The sequence below is a fragment of the Apostichopus japonicus genome, chromosome 10, assembly GCF_037975245.1.
Source record: "Apostichopus japonicus isolate 1M-3 chromosome 10, ASM3797524v1, whole genome shotgun sequence".
In the NCBI taxonomy this organism is placed as follows: domain Eukaryota; kingdom Metazoa; phylum Echinodermata; class Holothuroidea; order Aspidochirotida; family Stichopodidae; genus Apostichopus; species Apostichopus japonicus.
Window position 1 is genome coordinate 10455001 of NC_092570.1, and position 16475 is coordinate 10471475.

At 35.7% G+C, this 16475-nt stretch overlaps 1 protein-coding gene across 2 annotated transcripts in view; it reads right to left on the bottom strand.

Annotated features, from left to right (window-relative positions):
* The window catches only part of LOC139975010 (atrial natriuretic peptide receptor 1-like), a 68467-nt gene extending 52667 nt beyond the window's left edge, over positions 1-15800 (bottom strand). For both annotated transcript variants that reach the window (XM_071982600.1, XM_071982602.1), the window contains exon 1: positions 15360-15800. The gene's annotated coding sequence lies outside the window, so the exon portion shown is untranslated. The remainder of the gene's footprint in view (positions 1-15359) is intronic.
* Positions 15801-16475: the final 675 nt, after the last annotated feature.

The following is a 16475-nucleotide window of genomic DNA, read 5'->3' on the forward strand; positions in this document are numbered from 1 at the left end:
GGTCAAATTTTCTTGCCGTCCCCTTTTGGTCCCGAAAATCTATGTAGGGGAACTTTGTCCCACCCCTGACCCCAACCCTTCCTTTGTCTATACTACTGCCACAATGAATTCTTTAGATTTTTAACTAGAAATGTATTACAACAAAATGTTAAAGCTACGTATGAAATGAGCATTAGACCGTTTTACACTGTTTTCTGTACTAATCCAAAAATGGTGTTACTCCTGTCGACGATCGTTTCTGATTGGTCTACCGATTCTTATTTCATAACGCCTGATAAGTTCTTAAATTTGCAAGTGTGGATCATGAGTATATATCTCGTACATATTGCATCGTTGTTCGTTATAAACGGACTCTTTATTGGTACACCAATAGACACAATGTGCAATTCCTAATGTCAATAATAAATCTATTTAGAAAAAAGGTTCCATTTGTTTTCTATGTTTGCCATCTGAAATAGAAATATGAACATTGACAGGAAAAAGGAGTCACCCATTTAACGCAGTGTTTATAGAAGCAATTGAACTTGATGAGACCACGTGATCATTATCACCAAACAAACCTCAAGTGAAAGCTATATCACACTTTTAAGCCAATCCGCGATGAAAGGTTGACGTGTGAATGCCGTGGTGGCCGATCGAATTCAATGATTAATACGAGATTTGTCCAATTTATTTCTGAGCGCAGTGTTAGGACAAACCTGGTAGGTTCCGAAAAACGTTCGCTTGTCACAACCAAACAATACATTTTGCTCATTTAATGACAATAGGCCTACTGTCCCTACCACCGTTGTCCTAAGGCACGTTTCTAAAATTGCAATTGAATGTCAAACTCAAGTTTTGTATCTTAAAAGATGGTATAAACAACTTTAAAAGGTTTCTCAAGCTGAGAGCTAAGACACGTCTCTGGATAAATGATGATAACTGTGTCATATTTGAGTGATGACGTCTTATCTGATGGTTTTGACAGCAGGGAACTTCTTTCAATATAGTTTGATTAAATTTGAAATAAACATTTTTTTTTTGTGGTGTGTGACATGCTGAAAATTAAAAGCAATTAGATAATTACTGGAAGATGCGAAACCTTAAAGTCATTTCACTATCTTCTGGAAGTTACTTAACTCAAAACAGCTTATGTAAAACACGTTCTATGGAGGGACTTGATTCTTACACGATACATGATACACTATACACGATACACTACACACTAAATACTACACACTATACACGATATACGATACACTATACACGATACACTACACACTATACACTATACACGATACACTACACCCGATACACTACACACTAAATACTACACACTATGCACGATATACGATACACTATACACGATACACTACACACTATACACGATACAACATACAGTACACACTATACTCGATACAATATACAGTACACACTAAACACGATACACTATACACTACACACTATACACTACACCCGATACACTATACACGATACATGATACATACACTACACACTATACACTCCATATACACTATACACTATTCACGATACACTATACACGATACACTATACACGATACACTATACAATATACACTATACAATATACACGATACACTATACATGATACACGATACACTATACACTATACACGATACACTATTCACGATACACTATACACGATACACTATTCACGATACACTATACAATATACACTATACAATATACACGATACACTATACATGATACACGATACACTACACACTATACACTATACACGATACACTATTCACGATACACTATTCACGATACACTATACACTATTCATGATGCACTATACACGATACACTATTCACGATGCACTATACACGATACACTATTCACGATACACTATACAATATACACTATACAATATACAATATACACGATACACTATACATGATACACGATACACTATACACGATACACTATTCACGATACACTATACACGATACACTATTCACGATACACTATACACGATACACTATTCACGATACACTATACACTATACATGATACACGATACACGATTTGTTTCATGATGAACAGCTGTTATCAGTTCTGCTCCTTTTCGGAAAACATAATGATCATAATTTTGTATATACTAGGCCAATGAAGAGAAATATGGTGACGGAAAATCCTTCTTGATCCAGGAAACAGTAGCGAGATAATGTATCCATCAACGGTCGACACTGACTATCATGTGTGAAAATTAAAACGTGCGTCTGTGCGTGATACAATCTATTTGACGATAGGAAAGATACAGCTTTATGATATAAACATGGCTCTGGAGTAGTAACTCCCTGTTGAAGTTCTCAGCAGTGTTATTACCTGTCACCCCTTTTCCCTTCCCCCAGCTTGGTTAACCTTTAAGCTCTTTATCGACTATAACATATCGTTGGAAATGTTACAGCTCAGTGTTAATTATAACACAGTCCTTTTAATTTCTAGTTCACACAAACCATTGTTAGTTGGAGATCTTTTCTCAATAGGCGAGCCTTACATGGCAATAAAGTCTAATGGCATTTTACATTACTTGTTTTACTGCATATTATCTGATTATCTGTTCATGTACTTGATTCAATACTGATTACCTTTAGGGTTTTAAAATCCATCATCAATTTTACAGTTGCTCTAAGGAATTCATTCGACGTCGCTATCATCCTCATTCTACATTAATTAACAGAATCTATTATCAAACTAATTGAGTATGCTATTTTCTCTGTCGTGAAACGTTTATATAACAGTACATCGATTTAAAGCTTACTCAATAACTCAAGTTACATTATACACTCCCGTAGGAATTGATTTGCATATCAAAAGAAAATCAAACACTATTACAAAGTAGTTATATCCTCGAGCCGCCACATCTGATTAACTGGTCAAACAGAAGCAGTAATCTGACGCTGTATTGCCAATTGACCGTCGCAGATGTGATTATCATAGTGATTGTAGGGATTATAGTGATTGTAGGGATTATAGTGAGTCACTGCCGTATCGGCTAAAGGCTGGTTAAGAACTTGTTAACTTCATGAGAGGCATTTCTTAGAATTGAGTGGTAAATGATTGCGAACACGTCTCATTAAAACATGACAGAACATAATCAATTTGAAATTAAACTCTATAGAGAAATGTGTTAAATGTTTGCAGTATTTCTAATCATTTAAATAAACACTTTACGTCACTTTGCAAAATGGCGGACTGAATCATGGAATGGTGCAGCATAGTATTCATCTGAGCAGTTATGCTTATTTCTAGTATCTAATCAGTTTTCATATATTTACTTTAATAGTTTCGTGGCATTTGTTTTCTTTCTTGTTTTGTCTTTTGCTGACTTTTTCATATCATCGGAAGTCAAGATCAATATCGAGCGGGGATTAAATTTCTTGAAAGCTTTCCACAAGGCTATTTCTGGTTTTATGGAGTTTTGTCATGGAGAACATCAACCGATTAACAGCGTGGAAGGACAGGAGGCATAAAATTATACTTGCCAGTGATTTTTAATATATATAATGGCAAGACTTGATACATGATTTCACCTCCACGAGTAATTGTCAACAATGTTACATACGGTTCGTGATAAGTACTGGAATGTCTTAATTTAAACATCACGATTACAACAAATTAGAAAAGTAAATCTAAAATAAAAAAATATTAAGTTCATATCTAGTACATCTAGTCATGATTCGTGTACGTAGTTTATACGTGATATAATACTGATAAACAAAGCATATACTGTCTTTCATATAGGGAGGTGACAAGTGGTTGTTAATGCCGTTACCCGCAATGTACATGAGTATATGGTGTATGATTATAATTGTACTGCGTGAGTACAACATGTAAAGGGAATAACACTGCCAGTGGTAAAATACGGTAATGTTTAAATTTCTCGATGATAGAATTTATACGATAGCTGGTTAACAGTCCAAAGAATTAACCAGTTAACCATCAATTTATTTCAAAGCCCAGGGTTCCAGGGATATGAAGCGTCCGGAAGCTGTAACATTTTTTAGATATTGTGATGCCGTTGGTCATCATATATGTCGCCCTCTATTTGTCGTAGGCTACATTACGTAATAATTACAGGTCACGTGATGTCTGCTCACCAGCTCAGCTGAAGCAGACCTCAAGAATTGTGACCAGTCTTCGCTCCCGATCTGAATCGTTCGGTTCGGTAGTAGCCCTGGCTCCGACCATTGTGGTCGTACTTGTATCTGTCTTGTATTCGTCTTTTATACACTTTTGTACGTATCGTTATAGGACTCTACTTCGGTATTGAGACCTCGTTTGTGACCATTATCGTTAAGTGCATGTTTTCTACCTATTATTGAGGGCTTCGTGCCGATGTATTGTTTGTACCGTGGCTGGTTATAGTAATAGATTGCGAAATCTACACATCGCTTGTTCTTTACTCGTTTATCTATGTGTTATATCTTTTGCATGTAATAGCGAGATTTAAGGCTCGTCGTTACTAACATACAACCATCCAAGCCGCATTTGTTTCCATACCACCACCAGTCCTCAGCAGGGAATATTTGGACGCCCCAGAATCTTAGACTGAGTTAGCGTTACAATATATTGATCCCCCATAGTGGTTTTAAAGCCCAAAAACACATTGAAGAAAAAGGAATTGAATCTGGAGTTCAAAGGAAGTTCCCTAATTTAGATAGATCCTTGGAAGTTCAGCTTCACCTGTTTCCTATTTCTTGTTTTCTTGTAGCGACTATTTCATAGTTTGTCTCTTTTGAAGTTGAAAATTGTTTTCAGAAAAAGGGAAATACCGCTAAATTCAGAACATTGAACACAGTGTATATGTTCACTGTTCTGGATTTTCTATATACATATATATATATATATGTATATAGAAAATCTATATATAAGTATATATATATAACAATACCCTCGGATGAGTGTTGAATATCAATAATTAAAATCTGGTATACAGGTAATTTTTGTTGTTTGCTCAAATTGCGTTTAACACTACATTTTCTACTTATTTAAATAGAGTCTGTTGATTAATTTCTTAACAACCGTTTCATAGTTTCTAGGAGTTACATTTGCACTTCTGACAGTGGGATCAATCTTCCTTTTTTTCCCCCTTTTTTTCGAACAATCAAATGAATCTTGCAGGGAAACTATCACGTCTTGTTAAGATCGCATTCAGTGATCAGGAAATTAAAAGGCAGTCTATGTTTACTTATACCTCACAAAGAGCCTACATTAATGAAGCCAAAGGTTGGGTGTATACATTGGAAGGTTTAAAAAAAAAGAAGGTTTGATCAAACAATATATTGAACACAGTCGGTCCTGCTTTGTATAGGTCTCTATGACTTAGGACAGTTGCGTCTACAGACTGTATCTAGACTGTATACTGTACTAGATCACCAAATAAGGTAAACATCGTTATTAATATCTCACGAATAGGCTATAATGGACTTGAATGTATCGGGAAGTTTAATCGATAAGTTTACCAATTGTTAACACGGCAGCTATTTTCAATTAGTAGGCCCTGTTTCTAGTTACCACGGTTGCTTCGTGTTGTACTTTTAGAATATATTACTCATACGGAAAGTCGAAAACGTCATCAAACGTATGAAATGGAAAGCCTCCTTCTTCCTAAATTGTTTTTATATCTGTTATACCAATTGCTACATATATATATATATTTATTTATTTATTTATTTATAAATGTATGGCCAAAGTATCGGATATTCTATATAAAACGAGATCAAGAGTGGCAGGCCCTCATATTGACTCAGTGTATTTTGGGAATTTGTTATGCGTTCTAGGAGAGAGATCTTCTTTATAGTTAGAAAATCCAATTGGTTCGCAATATCAAATACAAAATATTGTAGGTTAACATTAAATACATGCAACTACTGTTTGTTTTCACTCCATTTACCACGAGTTAATCTTACAAGACACGAATCACCGGATAATATATACGGTACCTAAAAACACTTTATTTCATAGTTATTACTTTTTTAAAAGCTTGGATACGAAACGGTAGCAATCAACCGATAAATTTCCATTTGATCAAACATCTCATCAACTTGAAATTATAGGAAGTATTCAAGACCTTTTTAATGACTAAATAGCTGAATGTAAACGTATGATTGGTAAAGATGCTATCTGTTGTATCAATATTACCATAAGTCATATGAAGTTGTTTGTGTTATTAGGGTTATTTCTTTATTATTGTAACGAGATTGCCATGATAATGAGTGATGCCATCATGAGCATGAAACCTATACTCTTTGTACTGAATAGCCAAGTGTGATATGAAAATGTTGATATGCCGTATAGATCTAGAGTCAAAGACATAAGCTCATGATACCTAAAAGCTACCAACTAGAGTCCTTTTAGAAAGTTTCAACAGAAAAAAAGTCGTTGTACTTTCTTTTCGTTTGGCTCGTGACGTTATCAGTGTAAACTCACGCAACGAGTGGAAAACTGAGTTTGATAAACAAATTTGTTGAAATGTTACACTTTGAGCTTTTTTGCACATCGTTATATGAAGTATTTGATAAATATTATTTTTAGAACTGCTAAGAAAAACATTATGTGTGCTAATATACACAAGCTACATTTGATAGTATCTTTTAGTATGTAAAGTGTTTGTCCTTTATTCAGATGCTCTATAAACAGTAGATCGCTCTGCACCAGCCTTTAATCTGGCCAAGTGCAGTATCTATTATTTCAAAAGGATTCGTGATACTAACTGGACGTAACACCGTCATCATTACATGGTGACAGTCTCAATATCATTGCACATGGCTTGAGATTAGATTATCGTGGGTGGCTTTCCTGGAAAAGTACGTCTGATCTTAACGTTACTCTTCATACACTAGACTGATATGGTGGAACTGTTCATACACTAGACTGATATGATAGAACTCTTCATATACCACACTATTATGGTGGAACTCTTCATACACTAGACTGATATGGTAGAACTCTTCATAAACCACACTATTATGGTGGAACTCTTCATACACTAGACTGATATGGTAGAACTCTTCATAAACCACACTATTATGGTGGAACTCTTCATACACTAGACTGATATGATAGAAGATAGAACTCTTCATACACCAGACTGATATGGTAGAACTCTTCATATACCACACTATTATGGTGGAACTCTTCATACACTAGACTGATATGGTAGAACTCTTCATAAACCACACTATTATGGTGGAACTCTTCATACACTAGACTGATATGATAGAAGATATATAGAACTCTTCATACACCAGACTGATATGGTAGAACTCTTCATACACTAGACTGATATGGTAGAACTCTTCATACACTAGACTGATATGATAGAAGATAGAACTCTTCATACACCAGACTGATATGGTAGAACTCTTCATACACTAGACTGATATGGTAGAACTCTTCATACACTAGACTGATATGGTGGAACTCTTCATACACCACACTATTATGGTGGAACTCTTCATATACCAGACTCATATGGTAGAACTCTTCATATACCACACTATTATGGTGGAACTTTCCATACACTAGACTGATATGGTGGAACTCTTCATATACCACACTATTATGGTGGAACTTTCCATACACTAGACTGATATGATAGAAGATAGAACTCTTCATACACCAGACTGATATGGTGGAACTCTCCATACACCAGACTGATATGGTGGAACTCTTCATACACTAGACTCATATGGTGGAACTCTTCATACACTAGACTGTTATGATAGAGCTCTTCATACACTAGACTGATATGGTAGAACTCTTCATAAACCAGACTGATATGGTGGAACGATAATATCAATTCCTTCATCGACAAATCAATGAAAAAATTACAGTAAAACTGGTTTAACATATTAATGTGGGATCAACCTCGACATGCAGGGCAGCATTTCGGTACTCTTTAAAATTATATTCTGTCGGTTGAGCATCCACCTACCCCCCCCCCACCCCCGCAATTGCGCAGGTGTAAATTTCCCTCAAATACACAATTGGCTGGAGTCTTTAGCAAGTCAAAAATTCGACATCACTCAGTCACGCGTACTCCAAGTAACTATAGTAAAGTCTTGATAACCAATACTTGAAAGATTAGATTCTTAAAACTAATACAAAAGTCATCGCTAAAAGATCTGGGGTTGTCTGGTTTTCTTGGGGGTGGGTGGGGGGTGGAAGAAGTCCGAGACATTTTCCATCCAATTTTGTAAGTCGCTGAGCTGTTTTTTGATTGTTTTGTTGAAAGAGCTGTCATAAATATAACAATTAAATACATGTACATACGTTGAAACTGTTTTTACATATGAAAACAATTGTGCTGCCCTGTATTATATTGCGCTCATAATTGCGATCACTTGCTTTCAGTCAATTATGCATAAAATTAGGACATTGTTTGCAATATAAAAATGGTGTTACTGTTATTTGTTACAACAAGGTATGGTATTTATAGCGTAGTCCACCTGAGTGTGATCATAAATCTTGTCCAGAGTTTTATACGAAAATTAGACTATAGGCCTATACAATCTTGATAATTTATGGTATTTGCTTGAAAGGTGACAGACTACCTTGATATATACGAGATCTCTTCCCGGTGATTGCTGCAAGATATTTGATGTACTCAAATGAATAAAAAACAGGCAAATTACTCTAAGCCGAGACCACTTGTAATGAGCAAATAATGCCTTAAATTATTTACCCTATACTCAATTAAAGAAGATACAATAAAGTGGTAGGCTTTAAATGTCAGCTGAATGAGGTGTATAATATTGTAAATTATGCTATGTAGGTTGTTTCTAGATCTCATGTCGTTGTCATGGAGCCGTTTAACTCTTAAAGGGAGTTTATACTTGTCGACGGTATATACAAAACTATACTGAATAAAACAAGTTTATTCTACGTAGAACGAAAATGTATTATAATAAGTCCACAAACTTTCACTTACTAGCAGTCAAGTTGACTTGCAATCAATAACATAAATTAAAATGGTAACGTTATCGACGAGGAACAATGAGTTAGTTACAAGGAACATTGAGTAAGTTACAAAGGTAGTACACAGTCGCATGAATGTACATAGCAGTTATTTCCAATTCGTTTTGAACCTAATTACTCAGCGAAAATGATTGAGCATCAATGTCTACTTGAGTCTGACTTCACATTACGTGGACTTGGTTCTCCTCAATGCCCCCTCCCTTCCCTACCCCATCTATCATTGGCCACGGAGTACAAAATTCCTGAATTAATGGTTCTATGCATTCAAATTTATGGGAGGCCTACCATTTAAGAATTAATATTTAACAAGGCACTTAAACAATTAATGTAGTTGGTTGGATTCATGACATATTCCATCCAGTTACTGCATCACTGATTCAACAATCATGACAATAATAGCAAATTCTTATAAGCTAAGAATAAGCTATAGTCTGCATATACCTCCAACATGAAAGCGGAAAGATTTATCGACTTTTTAAGAAGCTGTTGTGACATTAACATGCAAGAAACGAGAAGTTGTATTGCAAACTCAACTAGTTGTATGAAAGCAGGACTGTTGAAATGAAAATGTTGATTATTCTATATATGTTATATGCCTGTGAATCCACTGAAAATGTATGTTTATGCTCTCTCTTTATATAATGGTTTCCATGATATTCACTTGTTTATTAGTTTTCATGGCTGCAATGCACCGTAATACATATCATTGATTGTAATTATCACTGGTAATAATTGAAGTGAACTTGAACCATACAGGTGAAATTGTTGCCAAGTGATGTATGCAGTTAACTATACCAATGAATGTGTTTTACTCATTTGGTGATGCATTTCAACTAAGAAGTTTCAAATTGGAATCAAATTTTGGTAATAGAACAATACAAACAAATTTATGACAATGTAAACTAAGACATCTCACATATTCTCTTTTTTCAACTTTGTTAAAAAAAGGTGTCAACTTCATATGTCACTATATTGTCAACTTTTTGGAGAAATTTAATCAAACTTTGCCTTGGATGCTTAAACATGTTCCCCTTTGCATCAGACATAAAAATCTTTACCTCAGGAATCAAGTGTAACTGATTTTGAAACAAGTCATGTATAAGATGGGGCACGTTTGAATTTATTTTTTTCTTCAAACCTCTGAGAAGGCACTTAAGCTTGTTTCCCCTCCACCACCCTCCCCCCCCCCCCGGTTCTGTCGCCCTTGTTAGCAGTGGCGTCGCCAAGGGGGGGGCCAGGGGGGCACGTGCCCCCCTGGAAAACCTAGTGCCCCCCGAGTGCCCCCCCCCCGAGTGCCCCCCCCATCTGAGATTTGGGTTGGTAAAAAAAATATATATATTTTGTTATATTCAACTCCATGATCATCTGAGTTGGTTTTTCATAAGGACAAAGAAGCACAGTAATTCGTATTTTCTTCAAATGAGCTGCGAAAAAATGAAAAAGTTTATCCTTGACCGTCGGGTATCGAAGTCGTAACCCGCGCCATCACAACAGGTGTCGATATTTACATTGAATGTGTCAGTGCCCACGCCATACCAGCGGCTATACACGTCCGCTTCGCGAGCTACATGACTGTGAGAAGGGAGGGTACTGCGGTATGTTGCCTTGGTCTGAGGTTGACAGTTTAGGAGCTGACGAAATGTGAGAATGTGAGGGTTCGCAGGCACCATACTTGCCTATATTTGTGGACCCATATATTAACCCTGTTGTGTAGGGGGTGCAGAGGTCATTTGAGGTCAGATGCTTGTAGGAACAAATGGCGAATGTTCACACCTGCATACTGAGCCATACTCGATGTGTGATCAAACTTTGGATTGCATGGTGTGATCCCTGATAGGAGCCAATAACGATGCTGGAACCTGTTACATCTTAATAGATAATGGGAGAAAACGAGGACAAGAAAGGAGTCGGGGTCATGCACACATTAATGCAACAAATGTAGGTTCTATTGATAGGGTTAGGCATAATTTCGACAGCATGTGGTTCATATCCTCTGCAAAATTCTGCGCGTTGTTAAAATCATTACCTCAAAAATAGCAATTTCTGGAGATATCTTCAGATCGAATTTAGCATCAAATGTGGCACCATCTTGCATCTAGCCCATCCTCCGTATGCGAAAAATTTTCCAATGGGGAGGGGGCACCCCTCCCCTTAGACCCCTCCCCCAGGACGGCGATCCGTATCCACCTAAGTGCCCCCCCCCCCATCAAATGCTGGTGCCCCCCTGTGCCCCCTCAGACTGAAAAGTCTGGTGACGCCACTGCTTGTTAGTGGTCTATGAAATATGAATTAACTGTTATGCCCAGATCATTATTTATCCTAAACATCATTGAATCCTCTAAAATATCATTTAATACTTCATCAGCAATATAACTAAGTGATTGTTAGACGAACTATTTGTCTAGTTTCATATTTGTTTACCGCCATATTTTGACATTTTATACTTTTCAGGACCGACATGTGTGTATATGGAGACGAATGTCATGTTGGGGTTATAAGGAGTCTCCCCAGAAAATAATAAAATATTTGACATCAAATGGTGCATTTTAGGCTCTATAGAGTAGAAATTAGTCTTTAATTAGATCTAAATGCACGGTTGTGCTGACAAACAAAGTGGAGGGGCTGCCTAAATAAATATATATCTTACCGCTTTTGCTGAAATTTTGACCGTAAGAAAACTAAACGTTTCATGTTCCTGGTCTTTTGTGTTATACATTCAACTACTGTATGGCCTACTATTGTTGAACTAAGGATGTAAAAACCCTCCTCCTCCACCCCCCCCCCCCCCGAAATACCTGGGCCGTATACCACGATTTTACAAGGAGGGAGTGTGTTGGGGGAGGGGGTTGTAGATGCAAGCAAGTTCTGGAAGTTGTACCAGTAGTCGAGGAATTCATTTGTTTTTTTCTCTTTGATTCTCACAATAGGCATAACCCTGTGGGATAGTCTCTATATGAGTACGGTCTTAGTGGTACGTCACTTCTCTGTTCATTAAATATATTAATATACTACTAAAAATAATAATCAGCGGTTATTTTTACGACGCTTAAACCACCACAAATTTGAGAGAAACCCACAAGGGCTTATGGATTACAACTTACACGTCGGGTGGCTTCCAATTCAACAATTTAACTCAAATGTTAGAATCCTTTCAATTTAGAAAGTCATTTTAGATGGAAAAACCGTAGATTGCTTTTGGATGAAATAACCCACCTTACTATGATCCGGCCGGGTATCGAACCCGGAACCTCCCAATTGCCGCAGCATCATTGCTTCAAATTCCACCGCCCATATCCACTCGGCCACAGCACCGGTATTAAATTTATTATCTTACAAAGTGAAAACATAGAATTTAATTTATGCTTTAATTACAACATATTATCTGGCAATGCATGGAGCGATTGTTATACATCAGCTCTGCACATTGATCGACCCTTAAGTTAATGCCATAAATAAAGTGCAATGTGTTTTATTTATTCTTTATACTATTTTTTCTTTCGTTGTTCACCGCAACTTACCAATTAGCATCGTTCAAAGAGCACCGGGTTTATGTGGTGACAGTATAATTGATTTAATTTCTCAAACATGACTTCTCAGCTTCCTTTAGAAGTTCACTGTACTTTACCCACATTTATTATCTACCTTTGAAATTTTCATAAGTATGTCTAACAGTCTTAGTCAGAGAGCAAAGCATCTTTATATGCCTGTTTTAGTTTTGCAGATGTTCATCTTAAAAATGCGTTAACCATCTTGTATGTTTAACAATAGTTTTATGATGATTTCAGCACTTCAGTGCCATGTGTCTGGACATGGTTGTTAAATGCTTAATCGACAATTAAATATTTTTGTTAATAAATATCGTAAAACCCTTATATATTCACAAAACGTAATGCATTGTAAACAGTTTTTTTTTTGTTGTTGCGCTATTTGAGAATGTCCTCATTGCATGTGTTCCGATAGCGTATTAATGAATTGAAATTACAATGTTTTCTAATGCAACGGATACTTAACCACATATATAGACAACATGAACTGTAACTTTTGCGCCAGCCTTCGCGCTGACGATTAAGTTCTCGATAGGACGGTCTGTCTTGCAATTTAACCAGGAAGTGAATGCTTTTCCTTTGCAGAAATCATGTTGAAATATTATGCTGTATGGCTTTGGAATAATTGAAAGTTGTCTTTTACTGCCAGTAAATTTTTCTTTCTTTGTGTGGTAGCCTTCGAACATAATATTTACGTATCTCAAGCATTCTCATAGACCTTACATAATTGTCATTATGTATAGAATCTAATGTTATCAATGACTATACGAGGAAAACGTCAATCGATTTAATTTTATCTCGAGACCTTAACAAGGAAAGAAGATTCTACGAGATGGTCTGGATTTGAGCATTTTGAAGCAGTTATATACACTGAAGCGTTACGAAGTCCAGTGAGGCTTATATCAAATTTGTGATCAATACTGGCAGTACAATTAGATTTGTCCTTCTGCTCATATATAGGGATTCCTTGAAATTGGCCAAAAGCATTATTTTGATTGCTCAACTGTCAACTATAGGCCAGTATAGTTCCCGATCAGTGTTTCATTTGAAAAACACATTCGATATTTTCCATTTGACGATTGATCAGCAATAATATGGAAAGGAACAACTGAAACTCACGATTAAAGTTAAGGAGTAGAAAACAATGTCCATTTCAATGAAAAGTCATACAGGTTAAAGTTATATAGACACCAGGAAAATGACCAAAATAAAATTTGCTGGTTAACCATTCAGAATTGTTTATCACTAACTTTAATCAATAGTATCGCCCGAACTCTATACAAAATCTTTTATGGGCTGTTTTATCCCCATTCTTTAGTCAAATAACTGTTTCGCGTATGAGTTTATTCTTACCCGTATAACATTATATTTTACATTTTCCACCACAGCAATAAACTCCTTCTAAACACTAATTTGTAACAATTCGTGGCTATAAGAATCTCTTGAAGTGTTTGGATTATTATTTTCTGCGAACTCTTCAAGCTTCTATCTACGACAGCTTCATCTAAATTATTTGTTTGTTTTTCACAAGACTTTTTGCGGTTTGTCATGTTTGTTTTACTATATTTTACTCTTCAACGATCCACATTAGATGATTTATACAATTAACGTTGTCTAATATCCTTCATTTGTAGCATTTGATGTTCCTTTAGGATCTTGCTACTTCTGCCGAGAAAATGGAGCTTCTCCTCTTTACGTTAAATCTCCATCTGTCTTAAACTTTGAATTATAACCTAGTCTTAAGTATTTTGATATAATAACTTTATTTATAAATGCTTCTCTGCATGCACTGACATCAGCCAGTATATATATATAATGCAATCAACCTCTTGCCGATTGTGCAGTTTGTATTTTGTTAAAGTTATTGACTGACTGATGTTAATGCGCACAAATTAAGCCAACCCTATTATAAGTAGGTCACGGATCAATTTAATATTCATTTAATGCAAAGAAAAATGCTAACACCAAAGTACGACAGATCACTGTTTGTAAATTAGTCAGTTTATCCCTTTTTTCCTGACACATTCTTTTATTCTTCGTTTAATTTTTGTTATTGTTTTAAAGTTGACTTCACTCATAGCTATATATGAAGATCGCTTTACATCAATAGCTGACTGCATAGTATAAATTTGCATCCCCCGTTCTCTACTAAATGACTGATTCTTGAAAGAGAGGCTCGTATACTATAAGAGGACTTTCCGCGTTTAGACAGTGTAAACACTGTTAATTGAAACCTAATTTCAATATCGTGTCCGTAACTGAAGAAATTAATTGAACATATACTCGAGGAAGTGGATCACAATAGGTGGTCAGTGATCTCATCAAAGTAGATGTTCTTCAAAGCTTTAATTTAGTATCATAACCTTCTTATTGATGTATCCTTGAAATATGTTACATTTGGAAATGTTTGCTAAATTGCCAATATTTCTCTGTAATTTAGAATTTCACCAGGATGTTTTTTTGTAACAGAAATAGTACTTTCCTTGTACAATAATTATTTAAATATCATAAAGAAAAACCAAAAATTTAAATAGCCTATAGCTCAATTGCCACGATGACATAAATCAATATGCTCACTGGTCGCGAGATGAATTCACAAACACGTCCACATTTGAAAAATCCATATCTTAGCGATATAAAAAGATTATAAGGATGATGTGGTTTTGACCTGCAGAATTCCCAGCAATTTTGTAAATCAAACAAATTTATTCACCGCAAAACAAAATGCCATTAACATTTCATACCATAATCAATTGTTTCAGTTTTTTATTTTTAATGACAAAAAGAAGAAGGTTCTAAGTGACTTACCTATATATAGCTCAGTTGTGGCTTACACAAGAAAACAATTCCGGTAAAAAGAACCTTCCGAAAATGTCTCCGGAGCGCGACACAAATACGGTGTTTAATTCCACCTGCTTGCTCTCCTAGAAAACAATGCTTTACATACTGCAAACTTCACACGAAGTAAACCACCACTTCACAATTACTGCTCTCGATCAAGTTTCGATTTGATTGCTAAATCATTGAATTTCAGTGTTGAAATTGCGAATTTATCCGACAAGGAGTAGAACAAACGAATTAATTAAAAAACAAAAGTACAATGTTTAATATTTCTGGAGTACAGTATAGCCTATGAAACACACGTTTGGTTGCTTCAGCATTGGTTCACAAATAGTAATGTCTAATTACTTTGCATTTGATCGAAAGGTGACAAGGATATTACTTGTGATTGATGGCTTCAAACCAAATATCCAAATCAGACACGAGTGTGTTCTTCAGAATAATATACTGTGGATGGACTTCATAACGCCATCCGTATGAGAGACAATTGCGCCCTCTGCTTTATTGTGCGTATAAAAGAAATGAGTTTAAAACGCTGGTAAATTTGGAAGTTTGAAATGCGTAGAACCTAAAAATTCATACGTTGCTTAAAGCTGTTTGAAGCTGATTTACAAATGGCGTTGCTACCTTAGGTTATGAAACTACATGTATCAAGTAAACCTATCAGAGTGGGTGAGTATTTCAATATAATTGAAGCGAACTTAAATCCATAACTTGGATGCGACAAGCGATAAAAGTCTGAGCATAAAATCTTTAATGGAAGTTTTTTTTGCGTTCGTATCTATCCACACATTCCCTCATCGCTCCAACGGTTCTTTGAGGGTATACACAACATTCATATTTCGTTTATACATATAACTTACGCATTACTATTGCCTAAATATAAATTATAAACAATTTACATCAGTATTGGCCTCTGTGTAGGGTATAAAGGCCAAAATATGACTTAATATGACTTAATAAGAATGGAAACAATTGATTGGAATTAAATATAACAATATATGGTGGATCAAATTAGATATTGCGGAAAAGTATCAGCAATTAAGAGCTCAAAATAGATCGTGTTGATTTATTAATTCAATT